Source organism: Protopterus annectens, chromosome 6.part1 (assembly GCF_019279795.1).
Source record: "Protopterus annectens isolate FY-2018-M chromosome 6.part1, PAN1.0, whole genome shotgun sequence".
In the NCBI taxonomy this organism is placed as follows: domain Eukaryota; kingdom Metazoa; phylum Chordata; order Ceratodontiformes; family Protopteridae; genus Protopterus; species Protopterus annectens.
Window position 1 is genome coordinate 379,005,797 of NC_056738.1, and position 12,769 is coordinate 379,018,565.

At 39.6% G+C, this 12,769-nt stretch overlaps 1 protein-coding gene across 2 annotated transcripts in view; it reads right to left on the minus strand.

Annotated features, from left to right (window-relative positions):
• Window positions 1-12,769, minus strand: part of PLCB3 (phospholipase C beta 3) — a 2,354,563-nt gene that overhangs the window by 510,172 nt on the left and 1,831,622 nt on the right. The gene's annotated exons all lie outside the window — the stretch shown is intronic.

A 12,769-nucleotide genomic window follows, 5' to 3' on the forward strand; every position in this document is an offset into this window, starting at 1 on the left:
GATGGGTACCCAGATATTTATTCTTGGGTAGGCAGTATGGCCCTCAGGGAGTAGGGTGGCAAATCCACCCATTAAACTTTCTGGGTTGCATGGCCAACCTCTAGTCATCCAGACTGCCTCCCTAGTAAGAAGCTAGGAGCAAACGTCATGTGGCACCTGCTGTGAAACATATCTTTAACATGAAATGCAAATGAATACCAGATGTAAAAAGGAATATTTAAAAACATACTAAGCTTACTTGTTTAATGGTTGAAATCAAATTATTTTACTGCAGTTGCAATAATGCTTCAGCCATAATGCTCTCTAGCAAAATGGATCTCATAAGCAAACTCAATCCACTTAGAAAAAGCTTTATCAGCTTTCAAGTAATTGTTAAATCAATATTTCTGAGCTTGGGCATTTCAAATCAGACATTTTACAGATTAATTTCAAAAATGGACCTAGAGTGGGGGACTGTGAACTACTGAATAACATATAGTTCTAGCCTTTGTTTTACATTTAAAATTTGCCAACGTTAGCAAAAAGGTTGTACTAAACCTTTTAATTGGTTTATATTATCTTATCGAAGAGGCATTACAACGAATGCCTCTTCATTGATCCCTAAAGAACAAACCACCAGTTCCGCGGAATGGTCAATTCAGCGATTTTTCTAGGGGGAAAAAAATCACTGATCTGGCCAGAAATGAAACATTACTACAAACACAAAACGTGGGGGGCTTTGCCCCCCACAACCCCCCTAACTAAATATACCAACTCCTTGATTGCACTACAGTGGGGAAAGGGGCAAATTCACAGTGATGGCCAAGCGATTTTTTTTTCCCTATGAAAAAAAAAATGCTGAATCGTCTGTTCTGCTACATACTGGAGTCTAGACAGCATAGGCACCTTACCTGCCTACTCCAACAATATACACAAACCACTGGTGGTGAGGATCCAGAAACTGAGTGTGGGGACTCTATAAAACATCCTATGTCCAAGTATTCCCTTATGAAGGAACAGTTATCATTGGCCACTTCAAGCACAGAAACGCACAATCCCAGCTTTATCTCTGAAGACCAAATCACTAGCACTGCAGAAACACATGCACAGTATCAATATTCAGAGTCATTTCCTTAACTGATTACTCTTAATAGGCACATTCTTAGAAGGCTGAAAAGTACAAACAATTTGTGGAGAAATAAACTAGAAAGTGGGCATAGAAGTAACATCTGTATAAATGTGTAGAAATACACTAAAGCTATTTTCAAAAAGAAGAGGGACATACTGTCAACAGGCAACATAGCAGAACTTGTCCAGAAGGTACAAGGGCAATACAGGAAACCTTCTAACTTGGAATCCACACCTGTGGGCATCCTTTACCCTGACATACAGCACTGTTGGCCTACTACAAGAAAGGCATACTTTAACTTCCCAGAATTTCATGGATTGTCCCAATTTACACCTCATATTTTTGGTCTGCCCCTCATAAAATTTGTGATTTTCTAACAAATTATTGATGGCTGAAGTTATTAAATAACAGACATTTGAGTTTCAGACTTCATATCCTTCAGAAAATATATGCTAATGCAAAATTTTTAATGTTATTCTACTAATGTTCTACATTTATAACAGTAACATTTAAAGCCTGCCCGTGATTCTAGCCCTTTGTTCACCATTACTTATGCTTTTGCCCAGAATTCTTGCACTGAGGTTGAGAGGTATGACTGTAGGAGTGACAGCAAATGTACTTGCATTAGTGTTTTCAGTGGATGCCTTGACTGTAGGCAAGCAGAACCTACAATGGCCACTGAAGCTTTACTGGCAGATCATTGGAAACAGCATTTGAGAAAAGATACTGGCATTTGGTACGCAGGTGCAGTTTTTCTCTGAAAAGTTCTCTTAAAAGTTAGAAACTGAATACCACTGCTAATACAAGGGCCTCATCAGTTACGCAACACAACAGGGGGCAAAACTGGTGTGTGTGGGGAGGGGGGGGGGGTAGTTGAGTGACACAGCAATCAGATTACCATCCATGTAAGTGGATCTATGGCTTCCAAAAGGAATCAAAATATTAAAGGGTCATTCAGGGAAGGAAAAACAAATAGGTAGCATGAAATAAATCAAGTTGATAAGCACCCTTAGTGAAGGCCCAAAAACATGCAAACACAAGCTAACACTTTTTAAGATATGTGGATACTGGTCACCAAAGCACAACAAAGGACTCTATCCTGAAAAACACCGCTCCCAACACCACAGCTGTAACAAACCAGCCCTGTTAAACACTGGCAAGAGGTCAGTCTCTGCTGTTTGCAGCCTAGGATCAGACTGTGATCAGACTGCTAGAAGACCTACAGGGAATCAACATATGCTAGGTCAACTATGTCAAGAAAAGGGATCCCAGGTCCCACATCAACAGCATCTCCAGTGCGGCCTACAGGGTGCCTAAGAGTGGTTCAAAGTATAATGCTTGAACAATGATCCAGAGGTTATAGTGGAGCCCTGACAAAAAGTATGACATGGCTGATCAATCATTGCAAAGTCTCCTTTTTGAGTTGGTGATTGGAAGGGGTGTGTGCACATTAACAACTTTTGCCTTGCAGAGTAAGAGAAGCTTGGGAGCCCACCATTCAGCCCTTGCCCCAAACGGGAATGAATTAGTAAAGGGGTAATATGTATACACACACACACACACACACACACACACACACACACACACACACACACGCAATCACTTGTTAATACTAACACTCGTCACTTTGGTATTGGTGGTATCATTCTGCTCTAGTCAAAGAGAAATGCATATATAAGGATAATTGTTGATTTTGGTCTTAAATCAAGTTAAAGTACTTTCCAATTCTACTAAATGTGTAATACAAAATGATACAACCCTGCCCACAGTGCATGTGATCCAGAACAAGTAAGCAAACAGAGCTATTGGGAGTGAGGACCAACGCTGGCTCACCCATCCTGGGAGGAGGGAGACAGTCTAGTCCACCGCAGTAGTGACAACCTTTGAATAATGTGTACCAAGTATGCAGAATAATAGGCTGAGGACAAGTTGTCAGCTCTGCCAACCTGCAGATGAGCTGTAGCTTTCAGGCACGTACAGCAGCATGCATATACAAACAATGAGGGCAGGTGAAGGCATAATAGGCCCTTGCATATGCAGGCATATGGACATAAGCTGCTAACAGAGACACAGCTAGGCCTCAAGAAAAGGAAAAAAATCATGGCTGCTTAGACAACGGTTGCCCCAAAGCTGAGTGGCCAAATGGTTGACAGGTATGGAGGGGTTAAAAATATAATAATATTGTATAAGTATTCTTTGTGTTCATTATGAGTACTTTGCTGTACAATTAATTCTGATCTACGTAAATAGACTATGGTCAAAATGAGTCCCTGGCGTCCAGTCCACTTTCCTGAATGAAAAAATATAACAAGCAACACTAGATTAAACAAATTAGAAAAAAATTAAAATACACAGTGCTTGTACTTGTACTTCACTATAAGCCTCACAAACAGTCCAGGATAAAATCCATAAATCCACATTTATTTAAACAAACAGCTTAGCGCTTTCATCCCTCCATCTATGCTCTGGGACATCATCAGACCTTAATGAAAGGAAAGGAAGTGAGGTCACCATTATATACAAAATCTTAATTAGTAAATTGTTTGAATACCCTATAAATAGTTAATACAATTACCTTAAAGTAACAATCTAACACTCATTTAAAACAAACATTTCTGAAGTGTGTATAAAATAAATTGAAAACACTGAATTATAAAACTCTTTAAACATTAAAGCTTAAAAGATCTTCTTTTTAACACTGGTAATAATGGAAAATACTCATTTAAACCTGCTACATTTGTAGCATATAATCTCACTATCCAAAAAAGTTCTCTTAAATCAATGTTAAGTTCCCACCACCGCCCCTCTTGGGCTGATAGGCACAATTTCCAAAATCCCAAATTGAAACTAGTAAAGCCCCGACATACTAGGATGTGTTTATACAGTGCACTGTTAGTATTGCACCTGGACATAGCGTATAAATGCTCATATATTCTGCATTTTAAGGCTCTTTCTGTTTTTCCTACATTTATACGCTATGTCCAGGTGCGACACCAACAATGCACTGTATAAACACACCCTAGTATGTCAGGGCTTTACTAGCTTCAAGTTTAGGATTTGGGAAATTGTGCCCATCAGCCCAAGAGGGGGTGTGGTGGGAACGTAACATTGATTTAAGAGAATTTTATTGGACAGTGAGATTATATGCTACAAATGTAGCAGGTTTAAATGAGTACTTTCCATTATTACCAGTGTTAAAAAGAAGATATTTTAAGCTTCAATGTTTAAAGAGTTTTATAATTCAATGTTTTCAATTTATTTTATACACGCTTCAAAAGTTTTTATGTTTTAAATGAGTGTTAGAGATTGTTACTTTAAGGTAATTGTATTAACTATTTATAGGGTATTCAAACAATTTACTAATTAAGATTTTGTATATAATGGTGACCTCACTTCCTTTCATTAAGCTCTGATGATGTCCCAGAGCATAGATGGAGGGATGAAAGTGCCAAACTTTGTTTTCAATAAATGCGGATTTATGGATTTTATCCTGGACTGTTTGTGAGGCTTATAGTGAAGTATAAGTACAAACACTGTGTATTTTATTCTGCGTTTCCTTTGGAGTGCTTGATTCTAACAGGATTATTTGTTTTCTTGGTTGTTGTTAACCCGTTTTTGGTTTGTATATTTCACGGCCGAGACAGTCCGTTTTGTGATTATAGTGGTTTTCTTTTTAAAGAAAACTTTTTTTGAGTTCTTCACCAACTTCTTTGTGAATGGATAACATGGATGAAACCATCCGCAATAACAGAGGGGCATCACCATTATTCATTGGACAATACACCTGGTATCTTCAAAAAACATTCCACGGTTAATAATGTGGGAGGTGAAGGAGATTTAGCAAAAATGATTACTACACTTGCCGCACAAGTTTCAGAACTAAATAAGAAAGTGGATTTGTTGTACAACTCTAAAAGTAATGACAATTCACCTGATGTAAGAGCTAAGGATTTGACTGTGCTGAACGGAGGGTTAACTAAACAACATTGTGTTTTTGAACACATTCAGGACAATATAGTTCCAGGTCAGAAATTTGTCAGCAGTTTACCAATGGCAACAGATACAACTGTTACGAACAAACCAACACATTATAAAGACTGGATTAAAAATTACATTAGTTTTCCAAATGGAGGAGTCAAGCAGCTAGCTGGTCGTGACTACAAGACTTTCAACACTTCCCTAAGGGACTTTGAGAACCTCTTGTTTAAGGTATGTAACATACAGTGTGACAACCTTTTCTTAGAGGAGAGTTACAAGATAAAGCACGTACCCAAGGGGTTAAGAATTTTCAAATTTTCCAATGGAATGACTACTGTTGACCAACACAGATGAACTTTTTGATGTTTGACCATTCTGGTTTAGAGTTTATGGACTTTATCAAAACCAATAAAATTAGTATTAAAAATTAACTGGATGAATTAGATAAGTTAAACGAAGTATTGGTGAATAATTTACTGTTTGGTGTAAATGTTAATTATGAGAATATTTTTGAAAAAGTGGAAAAAAATGTGGAGGTGAATTTGGAAAGAAAAAGTAAGAAGCTTCTAAGGGATAAAGCAGATTATTCTAAAAAACAAGTTTACCCTTCACCAAAATCCTTTACAACTGAAATAAATGAATCTGCATACGCTAGTTCAAGAAGGGGGAGGGGGTCAGATGATGACATGCGAGGGAAAAGTAGTTACAACAACAACAATGTTTTTGACAATTACGAACATAATAATGATTACTATGACTCTAATTACCCCCCCTTAAGGAGATCAGAGCGTTTAGTGAACCAGAATAGACAGAAGCCTTTTTTTAGGGTTTGAAAACCAACCCAAGTCATACAAAGGGAAGAACAAAGGAGAGTACAGTAATACCCACAGATGACTCAATCTAGTGCTACAGAGGGTAGTATTACAGTAGTGGGTAACTGTTACACACAAGAAGGATTTAACATATTTAATTACACAGATTTTGAAGTTAATAATACTCTTTCTATTTTTAAAAACTTTTCAAACATGTGCCTAGTTTTAAAGTGGATATAGTTGACGCTATTTCAGAGTTGAAATTATACACAAGAAAGTTAAACTTCAGGATTTTATTTAAAGGACAGGAGGTCAATAAACAGGCTGATGGGTTTAAGAAAAAGAGTTGCTTTAATCCCCACTACATCCTATAGTTCAAGCATTTGATAAAGCATGTGAAAGTGACTTTCAAATCTACTTAATAGTACTATGAAGGTAAAAAAATATATTTTAATTTTAAGAAGGATGAATTCCAATTAATGAACAAGTTCAGGCAGGAAAATTCAGTCAGGATTATGAAGCCTGACAAAGGGGGTGGGGTTGTTCTACTTAATAATACTGACTATGTTAATGAATTAAGTCTGATATTTTCAGACAAAGAATATCAGGTGGCCTCTCGCAATGAAATACAGATAGTGCCATAGGAAGATTCAACTATTTTTAGAAGATTCCTTACTGCAGAGGGCCATTTCTGAAGACTTGCACAACTTTTTGTATTTTCAACATTTTACTATACCAGCAGCCTTTGGCATTCCAAAGGTACACAAGTCAGTTCAACAGCCTCTTTTAGAATTATTATTTCCGCAAGATATAGTAGCACTTATTCATTAAGTATTTTCATAGACAGAATTTTGAAATCTACCACTAAAGTGATTGACTATCTACTTTTAGATTCTTGGGATTTCCTGGTGAAATTTAAAAATGAGTGGTAGACTGATAAAGGTGTTTTGAGCACAGTGGAAGTTATGGACTTATTTACTTCAATCCCACAAAGTGAAGGGTTAGAACCTTTTCACGACGCTATTAGAACCTTAACCACCTTAAATAATACCATGATTAATTTTATTATGACCTCCATGGAATACATTTTATCCAGTAACTACTTTATGTTTGAAGGTGAATATTATAAGCAAGTTCAAGGTGTAGCTATGGGGTCCACATGTGCCCCCATCTACGCCAACTTAGTTTTATTTGCTTGGGAAAAGAAACATATATTTACCAGTCCATACAAAGATGAATGGTTTAGTTATTTTCATTATTTGGACAATATTTTTATTGTTTGGAAAACTAACGAACATAGGGCCAAGGAGTTTGTTAGATATATTAACGAAATTTCACCATTTTTGAATTTCACTTCTGAGCATTCCTTAAATAGTATGAACTTTTTGGATGTGTTAATTTCAAAGGACAAAGAAAAAAGGATTTTCACATCCACTATTTTTAGAAGATCCACTTTTTCGAACGCCTATTTAGATTTTCATAGTTGTCATCCACTGTATCAAAAGAAAAACATATATAGAAGCCAACTTATTAGGGCTACAAGCATGTGTTCAATTTTTGCAAGAAATTGATAGTATCACTAGCATGTTCAAAAATAGAGGATATCCAGAAACGCTACTTATTCAAATCACTAAAAGTATTGTGGACTTATGGGGTATTAAATATAAATCCCTTCTATGTAGCGGTACTGTTACATCGAACATCAGTTCTGTACCACACGTTCCTTTTTTAGTTTAAGTATGGTTATCCCCTTTGGTGAAGGGGAATTCACTATAAAGTCCATCGTTAAGAAAAATTGGAATATATTCAGGGGCAACACAAATATTTAGCCTGGTAGGACAAGGTCCACAATTTGTACATAAAACAGGTAAAAACATTAAGTATTACATTGAGCACAATATCCCACAGAAGCCTATAGAGAAGAAAGGCACATACAGATTTGGAACATCTAAACAGTGCCCCTATGAAATTGATAGTGACGAGGTACAAATTGAAGGGAGTACACGTACTATTAAATTACAAAAAGGGAGCTGTTACACTAAGGGCTTAGTCTACATAGCAATCTGCCAGACGTGCAGACATTATTATGTAGGAAAAACAGAAAGAGCCTTAAAACGCATAATATACGAGCATTTATACGCTATGTCCAGGTGCAATACTAACAATGCACTGTATAAACACACCCTAGTATGTCAGGGCTTTACTAGCTTCAAGTTTGGGATTTTGGAAATTGTGCCCATCAGCCCAAGAGGGGGGTGGTGGGAACTTAACATTGATTTAAGAGAACTTTATTGGATAGTGAGATTATATGCTACAAATGTACCAGGTTTAAATGAGTATTTTCCACTGGAAACCACCTTGGGCATGAAGGATGGATTGGTCCTCAGAGATACCCTGTCCGCATGAAAGAAGATGAAAGGCTCCACTGCCATAAGGGCCTGTAATTCAGATATCCTTCTAGCTGAAGTAATTGCTAAGAGAAAGGCTGTTTTCCAAGAAAGAAATGTTAAGTCTGCAGTAGCAGCTGGCTCGAAAGGAGGTAAAGTGAGCTTTTCCAAAACAAAGTTAAAGTCCCAGGCAGGGGTGGGAGCTCTCCTGTATGGTCTCAAGTTCTTTGCCCCTCTGAGATACTGTTTGAGCAGGGGATGAGAAGAGAGGGTGGTTCTGTGTTATAGTGAGCTGAAATACCTGAAGCGTGGATTTTAATAGAGGAAAAAGACAGGCCCTTGTGAAGCATCTCAGTTAAGTATTGCAAAATCAGAGGTAAATTGGGCACTGCTGTGCTCATCCCTAAAGATTGATTCCAGGCACAGAATCTTTTTCATTTGTCAGCATAAGATTTTCTAGTACTAGGTATTCTCGCCTGCAAGATGACATCCATCACAGGTTTGCTGAGGGATGCTAAGGGTGAATTTAAGTGATTAGCCAAGCTGCAAGGTTCAGTGTTGGGAGCTGAGGGTGCAGAATTTGATTCTCCTGCTGAGACAGTAGGGAAGGTGTCTGAGGCAGATGCCATGGAGATATTTGTGACACACTGCGCAGGAGTGGGTACCAGTGTTGGTGTGGCCAGTCTGGAGCAATCAAAATCATTTTTGGTTTGTACTGTTTGACTTTTAGAAGAACTTTGGAGAGCAGAGGGGGAAAGGCGTAGATTGATAGGTTTTTCCAGCTGAAGGACAGAGCATCCACTTTCCAGGCTTTTTTGTGAGGAGTCCTTGTGCAAAATTTGTCCAACTGGTAGTTCTTGGGGGAGGCAAATAGATCTATGCCTGGGCTCCCCCATTTGCTTGTCAACATGTTGAAAATCCACGGTTCCAGTTTCCACTCGTGTGGGTCCATGTGATTTCTGCTTAGTCCGTCTGCCAGTGTATTCAGTTTTCCTAGCAGGAATTGAGCTTGTAGTTGTACTTGGTAGCTCAAGGCCGTGTTCCACAATGCCATGGCTAGTCTGCAAACGGGGTAGGAATGTGTAACCCCCTGCTTGTTTATGTACCACATAATCATGGTGTTGTCCCTCTTTACCATTAGTTGTCCTGGATGAATGCAGTCCTTGAAGGCTGTCAGAGCATTCTGTACAGCTAACATTTCTTTTTGATTGATATGAAGGAGCATTTGATTTGGGTTCCATTTGCCCTGAATGCACTTCCCTGCCATGTGAGCACCCCATGCATAGTCTGATGCATCTGTAATTAGAGTTTGGGCAGCACGGGGTAGTGTGAATGGCAGTCCCTTGTTCTGGTGGCAGGCCTCTGCCCACCATAGGAACTCCAGGCGTAGGCAAGGTATGATACAAATCATTGCTTCCAGGCTGTGACAATGTTGACTCCATACACTTTTTAAGTACCACTGAAGTTTCCTCGTATGCAGTCTTACATATGGAATTAGAATGCAGGAGGCCATGAACCCTAAGGCTTGCAGTATTTGTCTTGCAGATATAGCAGGGTTTTTGTGGCCACTTGTTTGAAGTAAATTACCAAATGAATTTCCTTTTCTGGCATGAGGAAAGCCATCTGGGCAGTTGTATTCAAGCTTGTACCCAGGAATGTAATCTGTTGAGAGGGTACCAGTTGGGATTTCTTTTTGTTTATGGTGTACCCTAGACAAGTTAGAACCCTTTTTACAAACGCCAGATGATTTATAAGTATGGCCTGGTTTTCTGCCTGAATTAGACAATCATCCAGGTATGGATATATGTGAATATTTCTTTGCCTGCAAAATGCAATTACTGGAGCCAGGCACTTTGTGAATACCCTGCGCGCAGTAGACAAGCCAAAGGGCAGTGCAGAGAACTGATAATGCAAGTAGCCTGCTTTGAAACATAGGTATCTTCTTCAAGATTCCCTGACTGGGATATGCAGGTAAGCTTCTTTTAAATCTAGAGTTGCCAACCAGGCATCTTTGCCTAGCATACGAAGTAACTGGTGAAGAGTCAGCATCTTGAATTTTGGAATGTCCAGAAAGGTGTTTAGAGTAGACAGGTCCAGAATTGGACACCATGATTTGTCTTTTCTGGGTACCAGGAAAAGTCTGGAATAGAAACCTTGTCCCTTTTCCTCTTCTTGTACTAGTTGAATTGCCCCCATGTTTAGGAGGGAAAGTACTTGTTTCTGAGCCTCTGCCCACTGATTTGGGGGCAGGTCTGGCCACCCGTTTGGTGTTGGCAACGTGTGGAAATGAAATCTGTATCCCTGGGACACTATATTTAAAACCCATTTGTCCTGGGTTATGAGTTCCCAGTTTTTTGCATGAAGAGCAATTTTTCCCCCCAGAGAGGCAGCTAAAAAGTAAGTGCTTGGCAATTGTAAAGGAAAGTCATTGATACTGTTTACCACAGGGGGGTGTCTTGTTATTTTCAGATTTGGAAGTGGAGGTCCCCCATTGCTTAGTTCTGAGAGTCCCTTGGTACTGAAATCTGGTGCTTTTGGTGTGTCTGGGTTTGGCTTGAGTGGATCTGGAAGGAGCTGGAAAGGACCAATAGTAGGCCAGTGCCTACTAAATCTTGGAGGTTGCACCTGTAAGAAATCTTTTACAGTTTGCATAGATTTATCTTTATCTTCCATCTTTTTTAGAACTTCTTCAGCCTTACGGCCGAACAGGCGGTCCTGATTTAAAGGAGCATCCAACAATTTTGCTTTAACAGGATCAGGCACAGATTGCTCCTTAAACCAAGCATGCCTTCTAAGCACAGACCCAGTAACAGCAGCCCTACAAAAGGCCTATAAAGAATCAAAACCACATTGCAAAGTATGTTTTCCAACTTGTTCAGCAGAATGCAATAAATCCTGTAAATCTTTATTTTCCACACAGTCAGAAATCAACATTTTCTGTTTAAGCAGTTCCATAATATGCTGTTGATATTTTAGCATATGAAATTGGCAGTTTAAAGCCCTGATTGCCAAGGTTGCAGAAATATAAACCTTTTTTCCTCATGTATCCAGCACCCTGGAGTCTCTATCAGAAGGGGTAGGATTTTTAGGTTCATACTAGGCTATCTGCCCTGGGGCAATTATAAGCCTAGCCCGATTCTGTATGGCTTACGCCACCCCTTGATTTGAGTATACTGTGCCCTTTTTAAGGTTTAGTTTACTGTGCCTCTGTCTAATAGTGACACGGGAGTAATCCCTGGGACAAACCTATGATCCCCCATCCACCTATCGAGATTCTTCTTGAAGAGATTCAGTGAGGTGCTCTGCCTCACATGAACTGGAATTCTATTCCAGAGCGAAGGGAGCCAATGGGTTATGAACCTGTCCCTCCAGCAAGTTCTATTTATTTCTGTGCTGAGGTTCAAGTCCCTCGAGCGTGTGGCTCTAAGGGATTTAGATGTACTGAGGTGGAGCATGTCCATTAATTCTGGATTTGACATAGCTTTGTATGTCAGGCATAGATCACCTCGAAGTAGGCGGTATGCAACTGAGTAGAGCTGGAGTTTTTTTCACCGAGCAGCATATGGTATCTGTTTGAGACCCTTGATCCTCTTGGTGAGATACTTTTGGGGTCTTTCTAATTGCTGCAGGTGTCGGGTAAGGTACATCCCAAAAGGGGCATTGTATTCTATGATGGGCCTGATGAGGGATGAATAAAAGGGCATGATTACCTCTCTTGATCTAGATGTGAAACCCTTCGTGATGAGGTGGGCTATGTAGAAGGTCTTTCTAACCACTTTGGCAATGTGGTTTTCAAAGGAGAGATTGCTATCAACTTGGGTCCCTAATAACTTTCTCTGTACTTAATAGGTTTCCGCCTATGTGGTAATTTGTGGGCACATTGTTTTTGCCAAAGGGTATGACTATACATTTTTGGCATTTAGCTTTAAACCATGGCGCTGGCACCAGTTATCTGTCTCTGTGAGACCTCTTTGAAGGATGTTTGTGTCAGCTGGAGAGTCGATTATGGCGCCCAGTTTGCAGTCATCTGCGAACTTGGTGAGCCATAGTCCTCCCACGTTTGCCTGTACCTTGGAAAAGTATATACCGAACAAGAGTGGTCCCAGGACAGAACCCTGTGGGATGCCACTTGTGACCGGTTTCGAGTCTGACATGGCTCCAGCAACTCTCACTCTGTGGGTTCTGCCTTTGAGCCAGTTTGCGACCCATCTTGTGACATACGGGTTTATATTTAAGCTGAATAGCTTATCTATGATGCCGGAAGGTCCAGATAGGCTGTGTGGACTACCTTCCCTTCATCTATGGCTTTGGTGACTGTTTCGAAGAAGTCAACCAGGTTCAAAAGGCAGGATCTGCCCTTGACAAAGCCGAACTGGGTAGGATCTAGTGTCTGTAGGTCCCCAATGTCTTCTTTTATGAGCTCCATGATGATCCTCTCCATAGCCTTGCAGACTAAGCTAGTCAGGCTTATGGGGCGATAGTTT